Genomic DNA, 12,503 nt, shown 5'->3' on the forward strand with positions numbered 1-12,503 from the left:
GACGTAGCGACCGCCATCTTTCCAACGAAACGCCTATACCACAAGACCACCGGTATAACTAAACCATACATGCAGAAAGACGACCGGCATCTTCCAACAAAAACGTCCATCGTTTACCACCGGTATCGTTACATACATCATACATGTCGAAAAATACCATAAGCCGCGTTTACATGAATGCGACTTAGTCGCATTGAATCCAGTTGCCGCATTCAATATGCGGTCATGTAAACGGCATAACGCGCAAAGCGCATCGCATTAAAGTCGCTAGACAGAGGTGGATCGAGATGGCGAGTGCGCATTCATTCAGCCCATGTAAACGAAGATCGCATCGCATTTTGGAACGGGGAGGATTATCGGAAGGCGCTCGCTGCGGGAGCGAGTGAACAGCTGAGAACATGGTGGCGGCCAACCTCGTCGACGGCGCGGAGAGCGGTCCCGCAATTTTTTTCCCGAGAACAAACGCAAGCTTTTATTGCGATCATAAGTAAGCGGAATTTAGCGGAGCTGCTCGGTGAGGGCGGCCCCGTCCAAACCTTTGCGAAGTACGACTTGCGCGTCCGAAGGGGTCACAAAGGCTTCGGAGCAAGCACGCATGACAACGAGAGCTCCGAGCACTGTAGAGCACTGCATGGTTGCGCAGAACGAGCAGCTCCTACCTCGCTGCCGTTCCTGGCTGCGCAAGAGCCTCTCGGACTCGGGGTCTGGTCGCGATCGGCGAGGTCTGGCGCGGCGAAACGTGGAGGCTTCCTCAAAGCGTGCACACACACGTCGCCTCTCGTTCAGAGTGGACCGGCGGCCCGGACTGGAGTCCTAAACGCCTTGGTTTTGATGCTTCTTCCGTCTCCCAACTTCTTCCACAGCACCGAAGACAGCGGGCGCGATCTTTACGTTCACTGAATGCGTCGAAAGGCCTCCACGTGCGATGCACCGGAAAACGTGGTGCGGCTGGTGCCGGAACGGAACTGACGGAACTGCATAACTTCGAGCTTTGAGTCAACGTGCACGGCAACAAACCGATCGTGACACTAAGCCGCGGATACCGCATCGCCGGTCGACAGGGGCAAATGGCCCGTTGCTCGTATCGTGGGCCGTGACTCGTACTCGGCCGACTCGGCGTCTTTTCGTGGCCCCTCGCGTCGTCGCAACCAGCCGCAAACATACCAGCCCGCGACCGTGGCCGATGTCGGAGAAAAGCGAAACCGAAACGTAAAGCTTCCGCCCAGTGGCTTCCGCTGCCGCGCCTTTTCTAACTTCCCGGCCAGTCCCGGGCTATGTTCCAAATCTTACCCGAGTAACCTGCCTCCTACGTCAGCGGGTAATACCACGTGACATCGCGAGTAAACGATCCGCGACTCGATTTTGGAACGGCCAGGATAATCACCTGGATACTACGCGGATTGGCTTCGTCTTGGGCAACGGCAAAAAGAAAACACAGCAGCGATGGCAGAAAATAGCAGATGATCCTTTTGATCATAAAGAAAGGCACCCGAAGAACGGTAATATTAATGACGATGCCGTGTTTTTTTAGGTGGATCCACCAGATCCTTTTACTCACCTTCGTTTTGAGCTGTATATTGATATAAAAATTACTTACTCCTTACAGCTAGACATAAAAAAATGTGTTTTTATTAATCAGCGCGATCGCTGCAATTCTAGTCACGGTGCCCTAAACGCATATATTCCACGCATTGTAATTTGCACCGATTATGTTTTGCAGAAATATATTCCACACGGTGTAGCGGTACAGCGCGAGAGTGCTTTCTCCAGAATGATATGAAACTGACGTTCGCTTTGACGCGACTGTGATTACAGTGAAATTTTTGAAGCCTTCACTGCTTTACAAACGTTATCCTCTCATTACACACACTCTGGAGGAAACAAAAATACTACATTATCATATACTGAGTTCAAACATTTTCGGCCTTGAACGTGAGAATACGGCATTCCCCCAACGCCGAGGACGAGGATGCGGAGAAGCTCCTGTTTACGCTCGCACTCAGATAATAACAATTATACCTTCCCGGGGAAGGTGGACGGTCTGGATGTAATGCAGTCAGTTCCTGCGTTGAAAACAGCAAATCTCAATAACCAAACATGCTGCACCTAATTCTTTGTCATTTCGAACGTCCGCCACCAAAACCAACGGAGCAAGCGAGCTTTGACGGCTGTCGGCGTAGAAAGCAGACGACGAACAGATCACGTGACGTATTTACTCGATTTGATCCGACTTTACCCCCCGATCGAGGAGGGTAGCGTGAGTAATTACTCCGGAGTAAACAACCCGCTTCTGGAACGCGAGTTCTGACGTCATCGAGTAAGCTCGAGTAAGTTTTGGAACGCCACGGTACGAAACTTTTACTCCGGAGTCGGATCGAGTAAATTTTGGAACACAGCCCCGGTTTACACGCTTCCGGTCGTCGCGGAGATGGCGACGCAGCCAGATGTAGCGGTTTTGGCGCTGGCTCCTGCGTTTTACGGGACAGATGTTTTACGGTCCGTTTCTACTGCGTCTCTGGCTCTCAACTCGACGACGCCTCTCATGGTTCAACCAGGCGTGGTCAGCCGGGGTCAGCACAGCGCGGCCGGCTCAACTCGTCCGATCGCCGGACCGCAGGCGACTTCCGATTTCGGCCGTCAGGCCTAGGATCCGAAGGACTCTGTTTCCGTGAAGCGGTAAGCGAATCTCGCCCCGTTTTCGTTCTACTTTTAAATTACGTTAGGTGCGCTACAGTGTAAGCATGCGTGCCAAGTGTTCGTGACAATTTTGAACTAGAATAATTGTGCTTCATTGCGGTTTGTCATTTACGAAAAAGTAAATCGAGCCTTGAACGAGGAGCCATGCTTGAAAACGATGTATGTACGATGTTAACTTCTACCTGGGCGGCTTAAAAAAAAGTCAAGACTGGTTACGGTTGGATGCGAGGCTGGTCCCAATGCAATGGTAACCACTTAAGAGCACCTTTCTGAACAGCATGTAAGCAATATAGCGATCAACGAGACGAGCGACGACGAGAAGGTACGAGTGCCGGCGCCGAGCGACGAAGATTTCTCACTCTCGCTGCTTGCGCCGCTCGGTTCCTGGGCTTCTAGAAAACGTCGCTCATCGCCTTGATCGCTCGCACCAATCGCTTTCATAATGTCTGTGTCGTCGCGCGGCTGACTACCGTGTTTATTCAAATACATGTCGACCTTTTCTTTTTTTTTTTTTTCCGGAAATCGTGACTAAAGAATTTCGACCTACATTCGCGACCAAATTTTGCGACCGTACCGGAGGCATGAAGCTATCGAGTCACCGAGCCGGCGTTGCCGTAGAGCTGCGCCGCTTCTTGTTTCCAAAAGCTTTTGTTAAACAACCGAAAACAACAGCGGTGGCTGGTGCCGCTATCGCGCGCACCTCTTGGGGCATTAGGTTTCGCCATCGCACCTCTAGCGTTCCCCTTGCTGGGCAATGGGGAAGGAGAGGAACGCGATGCGCCATGCACTTTGTCCTCCATCCTCGCAAACGCGCACAAAAAAAGAAAAAAAAAAAGATGTTACTTTTGTTAGTTGCTTGAGGCGGCTCGGCTCGCGTGTTGCTCATGGCGACACGGCGGCTTTGTTTGCGTCTTTGTAGTTTGTCTTTCGTTGCTTCGCACCTTCTTTCGTTTCTTGTCGTCATTTTACAACGGTGTCAGTGAAGTATTGGGCGCGTTAAGTTAGTGAGCTCCAGACTCCGGACATCTGCGCTCGAGCGCGCGGGTTCGGAGCGTAGCTTAACGGCGCACTTTGTTACCGAGGCGCCATCTTACGCCCATTTTTTTAACGTTTCCGGTTCCGGCTTTTCGGCGCGCGTAAACATGGCTCCCGTAAAAGTGTTTCTTCGACGACGACATCGATGAAATAAGTGCGCGGAGACGGCGGCGACAGCCAGAGCTTGTATTTGTGCTGCACGCTGTTGGTGCGGGTATTATAGGTACGCCGAACGCCTTCTGAATTCCCAAAAGCCTTAAAGAAAGATGGCTGAATTTATTGGCTCGCCTGATCCTGAAATTACGGTAAGGTACATAAAGAACTTCGACAAGCATTTCAAGGATGTATGCATACCTTTCTACACCAGCACCATGCTTTTTTCTTCTTTTTTTTTTTATTTTTCACGATGACGGAGCGATTGCACAGCTGCCAAGCGATCGCCGTGGCAATATCCACGCATCCAAGCAGGCGCGACTTGAGCGTCCGAGGGAGTCCCTAAACGCTTCGGCGCAAGCTCGAACGACGCCGAGAGGTCCGAGCACTGCATGGTAGCGCAGAACGAGCAGCTCCTACCCACGACTGGCCTACCTCGGTGCCGTTCCTGGCTAGGCCGGAGCATTTCGGCCGCGGGGTTCGGTTGGTCCGGTCGCGATCGGCGAGGTTTGGCGGGGCGAGCGCGGTGGCATCCTCGGAGCGTTCGGAAGCGAACTCGCTCGCCAGGTATTGCGCGCACCCGACGCCTCTGGTCCAGAGTGGCCCGGCGGCTCGGCTGGCTCGGCCCTGAGCCCAAAACGCTTGGGGTTTTGATGTTTCCTTCGTCTCGTACGAGACCACCGCCACCACCGTGACCACCGCCGCGTGAAACCACCGCGAGTAACCCAAGTAACCGCGAGACTGGCCGCGAGAGCGGAAACGCCGTCATATCACCGGAAACCGACCTGTTCGCGCTCCCGCGCACCATCTCCGACGACGGAGCTCGCGGAGCGCGCTCCGCCACCGTGCACCGGAAGTGAGACGATGCCGTTTAGTTTAGCTCGAGTGCACTCTGACCGCTGGAGCGCGCTCGAGCGCGTTAACTTAACGCGCCCATTGTGGCGGATTTGCGAGGATGTCTACCAAGCTGTGAAGTGATGTAAATAAAGGTTTCTTTCTTTTGCCCAAAATTTCCCCTGTTCTTAAAAATAAAAAAAAGTCGACCTATATTTGAATTGTTTTTTTTATTCTCGGTGGGTCCAACAAATAGAGTTCGACCTATTTTCGAGTAAATACGGTAACTTTAATTTTTATTTTGGGTTACGTCGGACGTAACTCGAATGCTTGACAGTTACGTTGGGCGTAACTTTAATTTTTATTTCGGGTTCCGTCGCACGTAACGTTAGACACTGCGTTACACTTAAGAAAAATAGGGGCTGATGGTTCATCATATAAACCAACCATTTGTGTTTAATTAAAACGAATCACTGGCCTAAAAAAATACTGCTGTCCTATAGGAATGTAGCGCTTCAGATAAATTCGTTAATTTTTGCTTTTAGTCTCTGCCCCACCAGATACAACATCTGGCCTAAAGCAGTGTTCCGGATCTCCTTCCAAGACCTCAGGCGGGTCGTCATTCAATCCAGGAGGCGGCGGCGTCTCATGGGCGTGTTGCTGGTGCTTCTTACTGGATGGTGCTACCGAGGGAAAAGTGGTCGTGCTTGGGAAAGGCAAGTATGGCCGCCGTAAGTATAGATATAGTTTTTACCTTTGCTCGAACCCACCTTTAAGAAATGCACAGTTCGCATGTGTGCATCTCTCAATGCTTCTACAGTCGGCTGTTAATATTTGGAGTGCTCCAACTCTGTCAGCGCTAGTTTCTCTAGATTATGCAAATGGGATGCAACACTAAACCACATATGCTCTCGCAACAAACAGTGCTCTGCTGAAGCACGCACTGTGGAATCTACTCTGGCTTTATAATGCAGCACAAAATAGTTGATGCCAAGTATAGCTACTTTTGTGACTCCGTTTTACCAAAAGCTCTGCCGAAATAAACTTGCCACCTTATACGTAGTGCAAAAGAACCTCGCGTGCCTAACCTGGAGAAGGGCATTTTTTTCATAGGTAAATTTTTTCTTAAACCAATACCTTCAGCCTCCTTGAAATGTTAACATCATGTGACACTCAGAAGAACAGTAAACCCCTTAATGTTGGCGAACCTTTAATTTTCGCGGCCTTTAATTTTACGGAATTCAGTGGCTGCGATTATGTCCTCTGTGACCGATTCGAGAAGAAATAGGGGCGACCAAGATAAGGGGGTTTTACTGTCCATCGGAGGAGAGAGGAAGTCACCTTTGTTTGTATGCAAGAGTAAAACCAACAACAACAATCATGGTGCCGACACTTTGTGAGCCTATCTGTGTCTATTGAATGATATCAATTTTGTTTTTGTTCGTTAAAAATTGTGGCCTGTCCACTGTGGGATGTCGTCTTCAACACGAGCAGTGGTTTTCCTCTGAAGCAGGCAGCATGGACGCGTGCTGCAGCACAACATAGTTTATTTGCAGGTGGTACCGCAGTTTGAAGGATGGTTCGCACAATATGGGGGAATCGCAATTCAATGTTCTACCTCGGGCGTAGACAAGATTTGCTCATTCTAAATCATTTTGTCTACAAATCGGGAACTTGCAACGAATGTACCCGCATGGTTGGAAGGGCCAGACAAGCCTTGCGAGCGCTTCGTTTTCTAGCCTCTCAGTCCTGAACCTACTCACGCACCACATGTGTAGATGTTCCGGTACGTGGGAGCACTTATTTGGAAAATGGTGAATGGCAACTGTTGTTATCTTTAAGGTGGACTGCATATTTGCAGTACTTTTCCTCACTTAAAAATATGTCTTACTAAAAATATGTAGTATAGCCGATGACAAAAAGAGAATGGCTGGGCGTCCTCCATCACATGCTTGTGCTTTTCACCCCGCTTTAGACAGATGTGCTCTCTCCAGGCTCATCAGGCGCTGAAACGTCATCGAAGGTAGCAGAGGGGCTGGAGGTCGAACAACGGAGACTTCTCCCTGCCTTTCTGATGGTGTCAGTGAGCATGTACTTCTATACTCTAACTTAGCTTAACCTGCACAGAGCTGAGTAGAATAGGCTTGGCAAGTGCCCTTATTGCATATGCATTTGTACAGCTGAGGCACTTTCTAAATCAAGAACATTGTGTACCTTACCTTCAAAAACACATCATTTTGCGGGTGCAAAAGGAATTCTAAGACATATTTTTGTTTGTATTGTCCTATTACGCATCGACTCCTTCAACTTAATGCGGAGTCGACCCAGCTTCTTGAAAAATTTAATGCTTGCCAGGTAATTGTTTTGCATTTAGTTGATATATCAGTATTCAGTTAGGTATCCCAAGTCATTAGTCGTTGAGGTGGAGTCTCTCTGTAAGTCAGTCATGTTTAACAGTCATAGAAATGCTTGTCAAATAATGGCACTGTCGAGGACATGTATTCAGCTCGAACAATCGCTGGGCACAAGCTGGTCGTGTGGTTACAGGCAGCAAACATCCCGGTTGGAACGTCCTATTTCGCAATGTAGCCGCAGACTAGGTGAGGGCCCCACTCATAAACGTCTATACTTTTAGTCTCTTTAAGCTGGACCACTTTTAAAACTACAAGCCTTTCCAGCAAAAACAGCATGACGCATGATTATAAGCTCGACGTACCATGGCGTCCAACTAGAAGGTCACATGGCTTGCTTTGTGCACTGAATTTGCAAGGATGGCTTGAAGCTTCTGTCGTGGTTAACTTTAAGCTGAGATAGTTTAAAATAATGCTCTCAGTTTTTAGTGTTGCCCGGCATGGTTAACAAGTTGGTGATATAGCGCTGCATTGAAAAGTCTGTGCATTCATGACTGTATCACCTTATGAATGCAAGCTACCTATTAAACTCTCCGTTTTTCAGAGAAATGAAATGCACTTTGCTTCCAATTGCACCCGCTTCTGTAACTTCATGGTATGAAGCACCTTATGGCTGCAAGCTCTGACCGATCTTGTTCTGTGGTCTGCGCAGGCCCATATGAGGGAGTCACTCCGAGAGCCTCACCAGAGTTTCCTGCCCGTGGTCGTTCTAAATGTTTTTGTTGTAGGTATGCATCCTTTCTGTCTTTCCCTTAATTGTACTCAAACGTCTTCTTTTCATTGTCGCCGATTTGCCTCAAAATTGGTTAAGCACACAAATGCACGCTGTACAACTGTATTGTACATATTTTTTCCAAGGTAACTTTTCTTTGCCAAAGTTACAGATTTTTTTATGAAGGTTAGTCTTTTTTGTTTTTATTTTCAAATTTATGTGAGTTTCCATGGGCAACACTAAAACGTTATGCCAGAAGCAAGGACAAGTTCACTGCTCTAATTTGTTCTCAACTGATTGCAAGAAATTTCGTTAATGTCGTGAAACCTCCTTCCAGCGCTTGCTTTGCAGCGTAAAAAAAAATTATACATAGGACATACTCCGTTTCTTAAACTGCTTGCTCATTCTGCAGGTCTGCCTGCCATAGATGTCGTGCTACTGGAGAGCAGGCGAATTCGATTGCTGGTTTTGCCATTGCTTTTTTTTTTTTTTTTTTTTAGACGTCGTCTTGTCTTAGTAGTTCTTGTAAATTTGGAGATTTTCCTAAAAAGCAAGCCGGGAAGAATATTTAGTTTCGTTAGGAAGCTGAAAATAATGATTTAGTACCCCTTTGTCAGTAAAATAGATACTGTGTGCCGCTGTTAGTGTCAAGCCGAGATCCACGCTTTTTTGGCATTTTGCTCAGAGTGGTACCCATTCTTATTCGTTAGCCTCTTGGTGTGCCAACTAAACTCTTCGTATACAGACACCTGCCCTCTGCTGGTACACTCTACCCTCATGTTCAGCGAGTGTATGAACCGGAGTTGTATCCACAGTCGACACTCGCTGAGCACGAGGGTAAGAAAATCTTTCCATTGCAGCAGAGCCATATATGGGGAGAGTCTGGCAGTCTATGATTTCGCTGCCGTAACGTCTCCCTTCCGAGTGAGCTGATCAGCCCGTGGCACAGAGCAAGAGGCGTGAGCGCATGCGCGTGAACTCTAGGCTGCTCCCAGCTGAACGGGGAGGGCCGCCATTTTCATTCATTCGCCCGGCATGGGATCGATATTCAAATTTCGGTTCTTTCCTTTTATTTGGCAGGCTCTGGCAATAAAATGATATAGTGTTATTCCTCGGTGGCTTAAAAACCGAAAGAAAGAAGTTCCTCCATGTTTGAATGCACTTTTATTTAGGCAAAAAAAAAAAATAAGCCCGTAGCAGACGACACGTAGCCTCAACAGTGCTCCGTGCAGACAGCTTTGCGTCAAAATGGTGGTCGTCTCCTCTTTCTTTCTCTGCTGCCTTCTCTCTCCCTCCTTCGGCGTTCTCCTCCCTTTCCTCCTCTCCAGCGCCTTCGTTGCCACACCCGCTGGCTAAACTCTCCCACTATACGGCTTTGCATTGCAGTAGTAGTTTTATTTGTAGTCTTTACAGTTGAATGTGAATATTTGACAGAAGTCTCAGGTTGGGGCGAAAGGGGGTTAAATGAATGCATTTGATCATTCACCTAAATTCGGTACCCATCATTTTAACGCCTACGTAGCTTTGTCCTGGGGGGTGACTATGACTAAAATAAGAGGATCTATGTGCTGATCACGAAAGAATATGCTAGCCATTCTAATGTAGCTCTGCCAAGTACTTGATTGTGATTTGTTTTTATTTTCAGCTACTTGGGTGCCTCAAGATCTGGAGATCCTAGTGGCCACAAGCTTGGACTCAATCTTTTTCTGTGGTCTGGGCAGGACCATGGGGAGGTAATCCCAGCAACAAGAGCATCACAGTATCTCCCTGGCTGTGACTTTCGGTCTGCGTCACGACACGGGAGTCCTCGTGCCACCAGGTGTTAGGTATGCCACTTGAAATAAGCATTTTTCTTACCTATTAATAGAACAGCAAAAGCACTACTAAGCCTAAAATGCAAAAAAACATATTCAAATCTTGGGTTGGATGAAATTCCAATTACAAAAAGGAGTCTGCAGACATGATTAACATGTGAACTTAAAGCCCGCGGATGTAGGTTCGACGGTGTCACAGAAATAACTTCCCGCAGATCGCCTTGCTCGTGCTATACCCAAACAAATTCTTAAAATAATCATTGTGTTTCGTTGGTGTCATCAATCTTATGTCCCTACCACACTCACCAGTCGGGACATGTGAAATATAAAAAAACAGGAACTTGCACATTGTCAGCTCTGCAAAGATTTATATAGTAAACAGAGCATAGCACGTTCAGCTTAAGAAAAAAATTCAGTGCAGGCCTGTATTCATGGTTCACATATGTGTAATTGCTCTTTATAATGAAGTGAAAACTGCTTAAGTTGTGGCCCACTACAGGCTTTCTATAAGTGTTAAAAAGTGCGGTAGAAAATATGATTGCACTTGGAAGACGGGGACATAGGAAGGACAGACACAACAGAGCGCTAACTTTCAAGTGATTTAATTCAAGGACCTCAGCGTAGAAACGGACTGTGTCACCGCACCACATCTCAACCAATCCGTGGCCCTGCCACGGACCGCAAGTACGCCAACTCCTTATCCGCCAAGTCAATTGACGCCACACTGACACAACTTGTGCCGGAACTATTTATAGTGTCAGCCTCCATAATCTCGCTAACAGTCCTATCTTTGTGCCTCTCAAGAACAATAGACGAAGCAAATAATGGTTTGCACCCGCAGTCATGACAGTGACACGACAGATCATGACTGCGAGTGCAAACCATTATTTGCTCAGTCTACTGTTCTTGCTAGGCACAAAGATATGACTGTTAGAGAGATTATGGAGGCTGATGCTATAAATAGTTCCGGCACGTGTTGTGTCAGTGTGGCGTCAATTGACTTGGCGGATAAGGAGTTGGCGTACTTGCGGTCCGTGGCAGGGCAACGGATTGGTTGAGATGTGGTGCGGTGACGCAGTGTGTTTCTACGCCGAGGTTCTTGAATTAAATCAGTTGAAAGTTAGCACTCTGTGGTGTCTGTCCTTCCTATGTCCCCGTCTTCAAAGCACAATCATGTTTTCTAACGTACCGTACCAACTTGCCCAACAATCAGCACTTGCTAAAAAGTGCTATTGTGTTTTAAGCAGCTCGCACCAAATATTTTCTTGAAATACATAGGTTCATGGAAATTATTATGTAGATGTTGGCAGACAGTCATGGTGAGGCCAATCTTTAATGCCAAGTGGTCCCTTTATTCAGAGTTAATTGAGTTTGTAAATATTGTAGGTCGCAAATTAAATTTTTATGGTACGCAATGGGCACAATCATCCGTAATGACTAGCTCTACCTAGGGGAACTTCATACGTTTACTACGGCAAGATGGTTTCGAAAAACAAAGTATTTAGTTTATTCAACTCCTGCACTAACCTTGTCTTTAGAAACTTTTTATATTCTTTGCGATGCTGAGATAAGATTCTGGAAATAGTTTTTCTAGAACTACTCTAGATATTTCCAGTTCATCATTTTTCTCGCAAAGCATTCGAGAGAGCCAAACCCTGTAATGTACGGAGGGAACTCACAGAATGATGCGACTGACAGTTTGGAACATTCGGCACTGTAACAGTAATAATGACATGTCACTTATGTAATGTTCATTATCGCAGATCAAACTGCTTTTTCCGTCTACACTCATTTTCAGTAGACTCATTCAGCGAACTCCCACCTGAGACTGCAGCGCTGGGTTCTGCAAAGTAATTTGAATGAATATAGATGCAACAGGTTTCTTTGAGCGTGCGTCTAACACATATTCTTCATATTGAATCTGCTAACTGTATTCATGTCCATGTCCATAATTCCACATTCCAGCTTATTTTTATTTTCACCTTTGAGTTTTCTTCAGTACTTTTCTCAACATCTGTGCTTGCTGAGCCGTACTCAAGTCCATACATCTTGTCTTTCGCTATTACATTAATATATAAAACTGTTGATGCCGAGTGAGAATTCAAGGTACCGAATCTGTCGTGCGAGCTAATAAGAACCAATAAAAAGCTCTACAAAGGAAATTTTGTTAAAGATGCTGTATGGGCATCAGAATAGCACATGCCATGCTAAAAAAAAATACAAATTCTTGTTAGGTATGCGAGGATGACAGTGCTGTGCTGTTTCTGATGTGTCACAAAAAAAAAAAAAAATCAGTGCCATACGGTGTTCCTTATGGAAGTACAAACTGTTGAATTCGAAGCCCAGAAGTTTTATTCAAGAATGTTTCTCAATACAAATGTATTTAGAGATCTGAGCCACTGACTCATACATGACTATGTGGCAAACATTAATTTTCATGTGGATTATAGTTTACAAGGTCTAGTCTGCATTGATTTATTGCATTCATGCTGAAACTGGGAGGGGTTCCCTGGGTATGAATAAAGAGATAAACATTTCTTGAAATCAAAACATTTGAGAACGGATAAAAGGAAGGATCTGAGAACGGTATCTTAGATTCTCTTCTTTTTCTTACAGTATCTCTAATGTTCACTTTATTTCACCTGATGCATTTAGTTTTTAGCGCAGCTCTTAGCACCCGTTTCCGCGTTTCGCGGCGTCGCTGTCGGCGTAACCACCCAACTAAACTTGGCAGGAAATTGAATTAACGTTGTGGTCATGTGACAATAATATTTCCGCTAAGTCTAGCTGAGAAACTGAATTCTTTTATGGATGACGTGACACGGTCATGCGACGTCATTTTCCCCG

This window comes from Ixodes scapularis, unplaced genomic scaffold (genome assembly GCF_016920785.2).
Source record: "Ixodes scapularis isolate PalLabHiFi unplaced genomic scaffold, ASM1692078v2 PGA_scaffold3__209_contigs__length_174095766, whole genome shotgun sequence".
In the NCBI taxonomy this organism is placed as follows: Eukaryota; Metazoa; Arthropoda; class Arachnida; order Ixodida; family Ixodidae; genus Ixodes; species Ixodes scapularis.